Below are 13,234 nucleotides of genomic sequence, written 5' to 3' on the forward strand. Positions count from 1 at the left end.
AATATATATGAAAGAGACAAGCTCCATGCGGTACATAAGTATTTTATACAGTTATATGCATTGTTGTATCTATTTGTAACTATTTGCTTCATGTTCAGGTCAACCCAACTTTTCATACCAAGAGTACTTCAGTGCAGAGGTGTGGGTCACATACTGCCTTGTTGATGGTGCAGGGGAGTGAGGTCAAAATTTAATGCCCTCCCCATACCCCCTCAACTGTCCTGTTTTAAGCTGGACATCCTGGAATTACAGAAGGAAGTCCCAGCTTCTCATTGGATCCCAGAATGTCCAATTTTTTGTTCCAGTGCTCTGGTGTGAGACAGCTGGCTCTCTCCAGAGCACTGGACCAAAAGATAGTCATTCTTTTGATAGTCAGCTAGGGCGTGCCAGAGCAAAATTCGCTTATTTTTAGGTCCCGCAAGACTGAAAAATGACCATCTTTTGTCTTGTGCTCTCATGCATGCACAAAAGCTTGGGACCAAAAAATGAGTGCCCGATTTTGGTCCCCAGGATGTTGGAGGGTATTCCACACACACCCTCCAACCCTTGTGCTTCCTTCCTAACGTAGATAAGCTTTGATAAATTATTTACTCCTGGCTCTGTTGAAGAAGTTGCTTACAGTTGTTGGCAGTTTTGGACATTCACATATGGAAAAGCTCTAAGTGTCCATTTACACAGCCAGTGTATGCAGTCGATACCCCAGTACTGCATGCGACTACACAGAATTGTTTGTTTAAAAGTGCATCCTTTCAATAATAATGCTTTCTTTTTCTATTCTTCAGGATGCTGTTCTAAATACCCTTTTCAAGGCAGTGCTCTGTCCTGCCACTAGGTGCTGCAGCAGAATCATTTGCTAACTATTCGTGCATGAGGGCTTCAGCATTAGCCCTAATACAACCAAACAGAGATATCTAGATTCTAGTCGAAGGATGCGGCATTACCATGAAGCAGTAGCACTATTACAGTATTGAACCAGAAATGCCTCTCTACCTTCAGAACTCCATTCTCTGGCCAAAATGTGCTGCCTTCATTTTTCAGAAATTCTGAATTCCATGCATTTATTACAGGTAACCTATTACAGGTAACCGGATGGGTGCAGTTCTGAACTCCTTGGCCTGATCTTAAACTCCTTTAACTTGGACTGCTGCTTCTTAGCCTGCCATCTGATCATAGCAGCTGCAGTGACTGTTTACCTGTTGTTGAACCTGTATCTCTGCTCAGTGGGAAGTATGACTCTAGTTCCCATTTACAGAGTATGCAGAAGACAGCCCTGGGTCTTTTGACACTTTAATTGGGTCTCTCTTCCCTCCTATAAAAAACTACGCAAGACACTTTCTTTTAAAGTTTAAATAACATATGACTTTTACTTAGTGAACTTGCAGTTGCAGATTAAATATATAATGCAGAGAGGCGATACTTAAGTTGCTAAAACATATTCCATAGATGAAACTGACAGCAGCACAACAGTTCATACCTGCTTCTCTAACTGTTAAGACTGTTCAGCTAACTGCCATAACTGTACCAACTGCCATAACAGCCTCAGGCGTTTGACATCACAGAGTTCCACAGCTCTTGCAATTCACCCTTTACATGTGCAGTTTGGATGCTAACATGCCACATTCTCTTCCTCAATAAAGATCTCTTCCTTACTCTCCTTCCTTACTCTCACCAGGAAAGGTGAGATTTCTCCCTGGATATTAAGATATTTCAGGTATATGCCTGAGCTGGAGGCTCCATCTGTTTCCAAGATTTCTCCTCACTCTGGGAGGTCTGTTTCTTCATTGGAGGCTTGGATCAGGACCTGAGATGATCCACAGACTCTTTCCATGCAATGGGAAGAATGGCCTCCAAGTGGACAAGAAGTGAACATGAGTAGAGCCCCGCTACTGTACATCAGGTGAAAGGTGAAAACTCTTTGGGACAGGGGCAGAGCTCAGTGGTTGAGCATCTGCTTTGCATGCAGAAGGTCCCAAATTCAATCTCTAGCATCTCCAAGTACAGTGGTACCTCTGGTTACATACGCTTCAGGTTACATACACTTCAGGTTACAGACTCCGCTAACCCAGAAATAGTGCTTCAGGTTAAGAACTTTGCTTCAGGATGAGAACAGAAATCGTGCTTCAGCGGCGCGGCAGCAGCAGGAGGCTCCATTAGCTAAAGTGGTACCTCAGGTTAAGAACAGTTTCAGGTTAAGTACGGACCTCCGGAACGAATTAAGTACTTAACCTGAGGTACCACTGTAGGGATAAGAAAGACTTCTGTCTGAAATCCAGGAGAACCGCTGCCAGTCAGTGTAAACAAGACTGAGCTATATAGGCCAATGGTCTGACTCGGTATAAGACTGTGTTCCTATGTTCCTGTGGCAAACCAGTTCCCCATGGGAAGCCAGAAAGCAGAACGGAGCACAACAGCACTCAAAATCTGGAATAATTTATCTGGACCACAGAAACCCATGGCATCTTTCTCTCCGCACCCTCCCCTTTTCATCAGTCCCAGACTCCACTATATTGCCCAGAGAGATTTCAGCTGGAACGTTTGACACACCTCTAATCAAAACATCTTAGGCTGTAATCCAATACTCACTTATTTGGGAGCAGGCGCCATTGAGAACAATGTGCTTTACTACAGAGTAGATGCAAATAGAATTACACTTATTAGCCAAATGAACCTCTAATAGCCCTTGAGAGCAATCATCAACAGTTCAAAAGAAATCACATAAAATAATTCATTACAGATGATAGGGCAGAATAAGCCGTTTCAGTTCTGGGAAAATGCATTAAATGAAAGCAAAGAATGACTCCAAAAGCTGATCCATGTCAGTGGAAACACATTACTTCCCTCCCTGCCCCCAAATATTTCTATTGAGCTTTTTAACAGACAACATGGAAAAGCATAACTGTTACACTGGATGGTTCTGCTTTACATGGTTCAAGAGAGAGAAGGAAAAGAGGAATCAGAATCATTGAACTATAGAGTCATCTAGTCCAACCCCATGAAATGCTGGAAGCTCAACTAAAGCATCCATGACAGATGTCCATAGAACCTCTGCTTTAAAATCTCCAGTGAAGAAGAGTCCATCGTCTTCTGAAGGAGTTCATTCCACTGTCAAAGTGTTGGCACTGAAGAACCCAATAGGGAAGAGGTTGGGGGGGGAGCTAGCATCAGTTGACTCCTCCTGCCATTGACTCCGGCTCCTCCAGGTATTGGTCTTCCTGCTTTCTGCCCTACCAGTGGGCACCAGCCACCACTTTCTCAAGGACTGTCTGGTAATAGTTACAGATAGGTAGCCGTGTTGGTCTGCCATAGTCAAAACAAAAAATTTTTTTCCTTCCAGTAGCACCTTAAAGACCAACTAAGTTAGTTCTTGGTATGAGCTTTCGTGTGCATGCACACTTCTTCAGATACACTGAAACAGAAGTTGCCAGATCCCTCTATATAGTGAGAAGGTGGGGAGGGGTATTACTCAGAAGGGTGGTGGGAATGGGTGATTGGCAGATAGCTGTGATGAGCCTGTTGACGACTCTTAACGACTGCAATAGGTCTTACAGAAAAAAGCAAGGGGTGAGAAGGTGAAAAATGGCTTTGTCATGTATAATGAGATAAGAATCCAATGTCTTTGTTCAGACCAGGTCTCTCCATGGTTTTAAGTTTGGTAATGAGTTGCAATTCAGCAGCTTCTCTTTCCAGTCTATTTCTGAAATTCCTTTGTAGTAAAACAGCTACTTTGAGATCTTGTATAGAATGTCCTGGGAGATTGAAGTGTTCTCCTACTGGTTTCTCTGTCTTGTGATTCTTGATGTCCGATTTATGTCCGTTTATTCTTTGGCGTAAGGTTTGGCCTGTTTGTCCAATATAGAGAGCTGAAGGACACTGTTGGCATTTGATGGCATATACAATGTTAGACGATGAGCAATTAAATAGTCCCGAGATGGTATGTGTGATGTTGTTGGGGCCAGTAATGGTGTTGTCCGGGTGTATGTGGCAGCAAAGTTGGCATCTGGGTTTATTGCAGGCTCTGGTGCCAGTGTCCGTGTTACGTCTGGTTGTAGTATTATTGTGGGTTAGGAGTTGTTTAAGATTGGGTGGCTGTCTGTAGGCAATGAAAGGTCTTCCTCCCAGAGCTTGAGAAAGAGAACTATCATTGTCCAGGAGAGGTTGTAGATCTCTGATGATGCGTTGTACTGTTTTAACTTGGGAGCTGTATGTGATGACTAGAGGTGTTCTGTTATTTTCTTTTTTGGGTCTGTCTTGCAGCAAGTTCTCTCTGGATATCTGTCTGGCTCTGTTGATCTGATGTCTAACTTCATCTGCTGGGTATTTTAGTTCTAAAAAGGTTTGCTGTAGATCTCTTAGGTGAGAGTCTCTGTCTGTAGAATTGGAACAGATGCGGCTGTAACGTAGTGCCTGGCTATATACAATGGACTGTTTGGTATGTTTGGGATGGTAGCTAGAGGCATGTAGATATGTTTGTCGGTCAGTTGGTTTACGGTATAAGGTGGTGTCTATGCGCCCATCCTGTATTTTTATAGTAGTGTCCAAAAAATGCATTTCTTGCATAGATTGATTCATTGTTAGGTTGATTGTGGGGTGAAAATCATTGAATTTCTGGTGGAAGGTGTCCAGGGTCTGTTGACCATGTGTCCAGATGATAAAAATATCGTCAATGTATCGCAGGTACAAGAGAGGTTTGAGTGGGTAGGAGTTTAGGAAACGTTGTTCTAAATCTGCCGTGAAGATGTTGGCATACTGTGGGGCCATGCGGGTGCCCATTGCTGTGCCGCTGATCTGAAGGAACACGTCATCACCGAATTTGAAGTTGTTGTGGGTAAGGACAAATTGGCAGAGTTTGGTGGCAAAGTCCGCTGTGGTTTTATCTGAAATGGTGTTCCTTATAGCTTGTAAACCATCATTGTGTGGGATGTTGGTATACAGAGATTCCACATCCATAGTAGCTAGTATAGTATTGTTGGGAAGATTATTTAAAGATTGTATTTTCCTCAGAAAATCTGTGGTGTCACGTACATAGCTGGGAGCACTGATGGCATATGGTTTCAGAACAGAGTCCATATAACCGGAGACACCCACTGTAATAGTGCCAATACCTGAAATGATGGGGCGTCCTGGATTTCCTGGTTTGTGTATTTTAGGTAGAAGATAGAAAGTTCCTGGTCGAGGTTCTGTTGGTGTGTTGGTGAGGATCTGTTCTTGGATGTGTGGGGGTAGCTCCTTAACAATCTTGTTCAGTTCTTTTTTGTATTCTTGTGTGGGGTCTGAGTCCAATTTTATGTAAAAGGCGGTATTGGAAAGTTGTCTGTGAGCCTCCTGAATGTAGTCAGTTTTGTTCATGATGACGACAGCTCCACCTTTGTCTGCTTCTTTAATTATAATGTCTGGGTTGTTTCTGAGATTATCTATGGCTCTCCTTTCAGCATGGTTTAGATTTTGTTGTAAGCGATGGTGTTTTCTGGTCACATCTGTTTGGATTCTGTGGCGGAAGCAGTCAATGTACAAGTCCAGTGTGGTATTGCGTCCATCAGAAGGGGTCCATGTGGAGTCCCTTTTTTGTGTAACACTTTTTCGGTGGTAGTTGGTGGTCAGTGTTCTGTTGGGAGGGTGGTTGTTGTTCTCCAGTGGGTTGAGAGGTGTTGTGTTGTGAAGTTGTTGCTTGTTCTGCTTTGTCTTGTTGTTGTGTGTGTTGAAAATACTCCTTCAGACGTAAACGGCGGAAAAATGCTTCCAAGTCCCCGCAGAACTGAATCATTTGTGGGTATTTGGCAGGGCAGAATGACAGTCCACGTGAAAGGACTGATTCCTCAGCTGGGCTGAGTGCTTGCTGTGAGAGATTGACAATATTGTTGATCTTGTTTTGATTAGTAGCCTGTAGGTTGGAAAGGTTAGAGAGTTTCTTGTTTTTCTGTTTTTTCAGTAGCTCCAGTTGAGAGTGGTAAATGTTTTGTTTTTCCTTTTGGAACTCTTGCCAAGCTTGGTGGTTCCTGATAGAGTTGTCCAATACAAGGAGTTCCTCCTTTATTAGCTTCTGTTTAGAGTAGAGAACGCTGATCAGATGTTTGAGCAGCTTCTTAGAGAAAGTGTTGCATAGTTTTCTTGCATATTCAGTGGGATACGTGGATTGTAGAGGGTTCTTAATTCTAAGACCCTTGGGTATAATGTCCAGGTTCTTGCATTTAGTAAGAAAGAAGATATCAGTCTGTACCTGTGCAAGTTTCTTGGTGAGGTTGATGGACTTCCATTTCATGCGGCTCAATGTGGTGCCTTCCATAGTTCCAGTTACAGATAGGTAGCCGTGTTGGTCTGCCATAGTCAAAACAAAAAAATTCTTTTCTTCCAGTAGCACCTTAAAGACCAACTAAGTTAGTTCTTGGTATGAGCTTTCGTGTGCATGCACACTTCTTCAGATACACTGAAACAGAAGTTGCCAGATCCTTCTATATAGTGACAAGGTGGGGAGGGGTATTACTCAGAAGGGTGGTGGGAGAGACCTGGTCTGAACAAAGACATTGGATTCTTATCTCATTATACATGACAAAGCCATTTTTCACCTTCTCACCCCTTGCTTTTTTCTGTAAGACCTATTGCAGTCGTTAAGAGTCGTCAACAGGCTCATCACAGCTATCTGCCAATCACCCATTCCCACCACCCTTCTGAGTAATACCCCTCCCCACCTTCTCACTATATAGAGGGATCTGGCAACTTCTGTTTCAGTGTATCTGAAGAAGTGTGCATGCACACGAAAGCTCATACCAAGAACTAACTTAGTTGGTCTTTAAGGTGCTACTGGAAGGAAAAAAATGTTTTGTTTTGTCTGGTAATAGTCCAGTTTAAACATCAAGATCAGAGGCCTTGAAGTTCCTCATCAACCCTGAACACCTGACCAGCATACTAAACAGGCTCACAAGTTCGCCTACCCTCAGTCTTCCCCACTGGGTTGAAATCATTGGATTTCTCTTTAAATTATAGCAATTATTTCTAAATTTACATCTATATATAACAATTAGCACCTGCATTTTTAATGCAAATCAGTGTCCATTGGTGATGCTTTTCCACCCTAAGTAGGGTGAGGAGATCTCTCTCTCTCTTTCACACACACACACACAGGCTGAGTGTGACCTGCTAGCTTTTGGGATTGAAATGCACTCGAAGTCAAGAGTGGATTTCATGCTCTTTATTCAGCTCATAGTGGTGAAGAGGAATGGAAGTTCCCCCAGAATGTCTGCTTTATATACATTATTTACACAATGCGCCCCACGTGATTGGCTAATTCCGGGATTCTCCTGTAGGCCAATCAGGTTGCGGATTCACTTCCACCTGGAGCTGGATTGGTTGGCTCCTGTGGACCAATCAGACTGCTGCATTCTGAATCCTATTGTTCTAGGACCAATCAGACTGGTGCATTTTGGATCCTATTCAGCTCAGTACATAACAGGGATCTACAATTTTCCTAGGGAATAAATAAAGCCATCCTTCCAGGAAGCATGCTCCAATGATGTGCTAGGTCAGGCCTGGCCAGCAGGTTTAACTGGGACTTTAGGATGAAGGGCAGGTAATAAATAAATGTAATAATAATTAGAATAATAACTCTGTCTTGTCCAACCCTCACATATCTCACAATACTAAGTTCCTAAAAAATCTTTCTGAAATCTGCTCTAGAGGAAAGCGCCTTGTCCTCAGATCCATGCACTCCGGCAATAATATTTATTTGCCCATGGTGTGGTGTTAGGGAGAAGGAGGACACAGAGCATTTAGGGCAGTGTGATTTGTGGTGGCTTGGGCTGGGCCCAACTTTGAGGCTATATCATCTGCCTTCCTGGGGTATCCAACTGACCAGCTTGATGCTTATTGACTGGAGAGCACAATGGCCAAGAGTGGGCTGAACAGAAATAGGTCTCCATACCTGGAAGATCAATGTGCAACCTGTGTTTGAGGCAGGCAAAGCAAAATGGGAAGATGAACGCAGCAGCATCTCTAGACATTCAATAGCATGTGTCCTCAGATTCCATATCTGCAGTAATGGAATCTGTTAATCAAAGTGGAGTCAGCTAATGTTGAGCCAGTGTCTGCTGTCTGCTCACTTCATTTACAGAGAACCCGAATCAGGCTAACTGCTGGGCCTGTAACAAGATAGTTTCAAACGTGATCACTCAACTTGCTGCTGCTTCTCTCTCCATCATCCTCATGTGGTTTGCTTCTGTTCTACGGAATGAATAAAAGCACCACGTGACATCTTGAAAAGGATGCTCTTTGGCTCTGAGTTAAGATAAGAACAGCAACAACGGCACTGGCTGCGGGCTTATGCTGACCCCCACGTAGAGAACTGGACAAGATCTTTTAGACAACTAAGGTTAGTGAACTACTCTGTTCCAATATTCCAATATTTGTGAAAAGGAATCTAGGTAGATACCTCAGATGAGAACAAAAAGGCTGCTTTAGATGAAGATACTGCAGGTTATATGAGCATCTAGCTTGGTTCTCTTCACTCTGCTTGGCAGCATCTCACTAAGATTCTCAGGCAGAGGTTTCCTCTATCACCTCCTTCCTGCTTTTTTTAAAAGAAAATATATTGGAGAAGCCAAAAGTTGAACCTTGGACCTTCTGCATGCAAAGCAGGTGCTCTGACACTGAGGAATAGCCCCCCTCCCCCTGAAAATGTCTCAAAGGGCAAATGAAATCACTAGACCAAAAAACTTTCAGAGCAGCCTTTTGGATAGAGCAAGCTCACTGTGTTTGATGGGACTTATTCCAAAGAGCATAAGGTTGCAGCCAAATATTCCTTAGGAAAGAGAAGTGAAACAATCCTGCCATATGAGGGGTGCAGTCCTATGCATGCTTTGTGTGTATGTGTGTATTTCATGGAAACAGGCAAAGAAATGAACTGGAAACATAAATAGAATTCTGAAAATTATTTAAAGCAGAGATAAAACTCAGAGACCAATAGGCACAGCAGATGTCACACAAGAAAATAATCTACAAAATGCAGTAGAAAGATAAGAAATGTTGTTGTTATTCTTAATGTTACTACAGCAAAAAAAAAAACACCAAACCAAACCACCTATAAGTTCCACAAAGCAACACAGTGAGATGACAGCATTATACTATTCATTTTCTTATTCATATGCATTACAAAATCAAACCATTCTGATCCAATATTATCCCTCAACCATGCTTAACATATACAGTTTCAAAAACCTGTTCTACTATACATTCTAAATAGTAATTATTGTTATCAGCAGTTTACCAGCAACATTAAGGCTAGTTCTTTGTTTTCTCTGGCTGTTGATGTTACTTATACTGCCACATGCAGACAAGCAGGTAGGCTTGCAATTTTTGCGGGGTTATTTGTGAGACTTTATCAATACATATACTGGTTTGTGCCCACAGCATCTAAGAAAAACCCTTCAGGTGCTTCCCCTGAGAGGTAGCAGCCTATGTGGTCTCATGCTTGTGGAATCATGGCCAATATTAGTTTTCTCATAATGCATTGGGCACAAACTACTTACAAGTTCAAAAAACAAGATTTGTACAATAGCAAATGGTGTTATACAAGGCTTCGTTGAGAAATACAAGCTTTAATTAGTTTAACAGTAAAGTTAAAGTATTCAGTTTTTATAAGCAATAGAAACCACTCCATGCTGTGAGTCTTGCTACAATGTATCTCTTAACATTCTATTGCAGTGGTTTTCAACTAGTAGTGTGCCTGGCACCCTGGGGTGCCTTGAATGATAGTCAGGGGTGCCGCAGGCAACACTGGGCTCTGTCCCTCTTTCCTTCCCTCCCTCCTCTGATGCCCTCTCAGGCCTCTATCTCCCAAAGGCTTGCACAGCTGTTTGTTGTAGCAGCCCCGACTACAAGCTCCACAGGCGACATAAAACAGAAACCACAATGCATTTCGAAACAAAACGGCACCCAATATACCATTTGGCAGCAGTAGTAATGACTGCAAAGTGACCCTTGTTTTTTAACATGAAAGCTGACTCTTGAAGAAGAAAGACTTGTTCCCTACAGGTAAAGGTAAAGGTACCCCTGCCCGTATGGGCCAGTCGTGTCCGACTCTAGGGTTGTGCACCCATCTCACTTAAGAGGCTGGGGGCCAGCGCTGTCCGGAGACACTTCCGGGTCATGTGGCCAGTGTGACGAAGCTGCTCTGGCGAGCCAGCGCAGCACATGGAAACGCCGTTTACTTTCCCGCTATAAAGCGGTACCTATTTATCTACTTGCACTTAGGGGTGCTTTCGAACTGCTAGGTGGGTACAAGGTGGGTACAAGGTGCTAATGGCAGGTAGGTAAAGGTAAAGGGTAAAGGTACCCCTGCCCGTACGGGCCAGTCTTGACAGACTCTAGGGTTGTGCGCCCATCTCACTCAAGAGGCCGGGGGCCAGCGCTGTCCGCAGACACTTCCGGGTGACGCGGCCAGCGTGACAAGCTGCATCTGGCGAGCCAGCGCAGCACACGGAACGCCGTTTACCTTCCCGCTGGTAAGCGGTCCCTATTTATCTACTTGCACCCGGGGGTGCTTTCAAACTGCTAGGTTGGCAGGCGCTGGGTCCGAGCGACGGGAGCGCACCCCGCCGCGGGGATTCGAACCGCCAACCTTTCGATCGGCAAGTCCTGGGTGCTGAGGCTTTTACCCACAGCGCCACCCGCATCCCTGCTAATGGCAGGTACAAGGTGCTAATGGCAATGGGTGGGTGAGTTTACACACACACACACACACACACACACACAGTCATCATCCCCATCATCATTTCTGTGCTGACCTTCCATAGGAAGCCCCCCTCATCAACACATCTCACAATTCAGTTACAAAGCATCACAACCTTTAAGTAATGGAAATTCAGCTCCCCAACACGTGCAGCCCAGTTCCACTTTCCTCATAGACTTCTCTTTGGCCACTGTGAGAACAGCACACTGGACTAGATGGGCCATTGGCCTCATCCAGCAGCTTCTTCTTATGTTCCTACCCAGATGCACAGATGATAGATAGATGATAGATGATAGATGATAGATAGATAGATAGATAGATAGATAGATAGATAGATAGATGATAGATAGATGATAGATAGATAGATAGATAGATAGATAGATAGATAGATAGATGATAGATAGATATAGATAGATAGATAGATAGATAGATAGATGATAGATAATAGATGATAGATAGATAGATGATAGATAGATAGATAGATAGATAGATAGATAGATGATAGATAGATAGATAGATAGATAGATGATAGATAGATAGATAGATAGATAGATAGATAGATAGATGATAGATAGATAGATAGATAGATAGATAGATAGATAGATGATAGATGATAGATAGATGATAGATAGATAGATAGATAGATAGATAGATAGATAGATAGATAGATAGATGATAGATAGTGTGTTTGATAATCTTCTCCAGTAGCTGAGGGCGCTTTATCAGCCACTGTCTCTCTACCAAAAGGGTACATTTCAGGTGTCACTGAGGGCTGCTCTTGGCTTCCTGGGAAGGAGAGGTGGGGGGCAGAAAGTCAGACAAAGCCCAGGAGAGAAGTTTCCCCCTCTTGGGGCAGAAGCAGCAAAATACCTCTGAATAGCACCTGTTCAAGACAACTGCAGGTGGGGAGAGGGCTGGTGCTGTTGTGCTCCAACAGGTGTTAAATTCAATTTATTATTTTCATCGCCATGATCCTACACTTTGTTGAAGGGAAACTCTCCACCAGAGTAGAAATCATATATCAAACAGATGGAAAGCTCTTTAATCTGAGCAGGCTGAAAGCAAAGAGTAAGGTTACCATAACTTCCATCATAGAGCTTCAGTATGCTGATGATAACAGTGTGTGTGCACACTCAGAGGATAACCTCCAAACTATCCTAAATATCTTCGCAGAAGCTTATGAAAAGCATGGCCTATCACTCAACACCCAAAAAACCAAAGTGCTGCACCAACAAACACAAAACAACCCCTCTGCCGTGCCACAAATCCAACTCATTGGATTTGTGCCATTGAAAAGTGCCAATCACTTCTACCTGGGCAGTTATCTTTCCACAAGGGCTGACATAGATGCCAAAATCCAGCATCGCCTGAGCTCTGCAGCTTTCTCCTGATTGAAGTGCAGAGTGTTTGAGGACCAGGACATTCAGAGGGAAACCAAAATGCTTGTTTACAAAGCTATTGTACTACCAACCTTACTGTATGCGTGTGAAACATGGACCACTAATAAACACCATCTACAGCTCCTTGAAAGATTCCATCAATGATGTCTCCCAAAAATGGGAAGACAGGCGAACTAATACCAGTGTACTGGAAGAAGCAAAGATCACCAGTATTGAAGCAATGATTCTACAACATCAACTTTGTTGGACTGGTCATGTTGTTCGGATGCCTGATTATCGCCTCCCAAAGCAACTACTCTATTCCGAACTTAAAAATGGAAATGCTGGTGGTCAACAAAAGAGGCTTAAAGTCTGTCTCAAGGCAAATCTTTAAAAATGTAGTATAAACACTGACAACTAGCAAACAATGGTCTGCAAGCGCTCCAATGGGAGAACAGTCTTTACTAAAGGTGTCATGGACTTTGAAGACTCTTGAACTCAGGACAAAAGGGAGAAATGAGCTAAATGAGCTAGAAGACACATTTGGCAAACCTTCGCATCAATCAACTGCTGCCTGGAAACCTATGTCCCCATGGTGGAAGGATGTGTGCATCCAGAATTGGCCTCCACAGTCATTAACGGACTCACTGTTAAGATCATGTTCATGGAAGACTCGGCTACGAGTGATTGCCAGAGAAGAAGAGGAAGTAGCTCCAATTCTGCTTGTCAGCCACTGTCAGAAAAGGAGCCTGAACTAGATGGGCCCCCTGTGGCCTGATCAAGCGGATCCTTGGCTCCTTTTGTTACATTCTTATGGGAGGAGGGAGGTGAAAGCTTGGGGAAAAGACACCTCCAAGGGACTGGTAGAAGACCACCTTCCTGATGGAGAAGAAGCACTAGCTTTCTGGGGCCTTGAGATTTGGGTCAGGATATAGCACAACACACCCCAGGTAAGTTAGAAAAGCAGGAGGGAGAGCCCCAATCAAGCCCAGGCATTCAGCCTTCCCTCCCCCCAAAAAACTCATAACACCATCAACAATTTAAAGCAATTTGGAAAGAGGGAGTAAAAGCAGGCTTTTAGTGTTTATATGTAGAAAGAAGGCCTTTCAAAGGCCAGCAGGAATAAGCGGGATTGTCA

The sequence above is a fragment of the Podarcis raffonei genome, chromosome Z (assembly GCF_027172205.1).
Source record: "Podarcis raffonei isolate rPodRaf1 chromosome Z, rPodRaf1.pri, whole genome shotgun sequence".
Classification (NCBI taxonomy): Eukaryota; Metazoa; Chordata; class Lepidosauria; order Squamata; family Lacertidae; genus Podarcis; species Podarcis raffonei.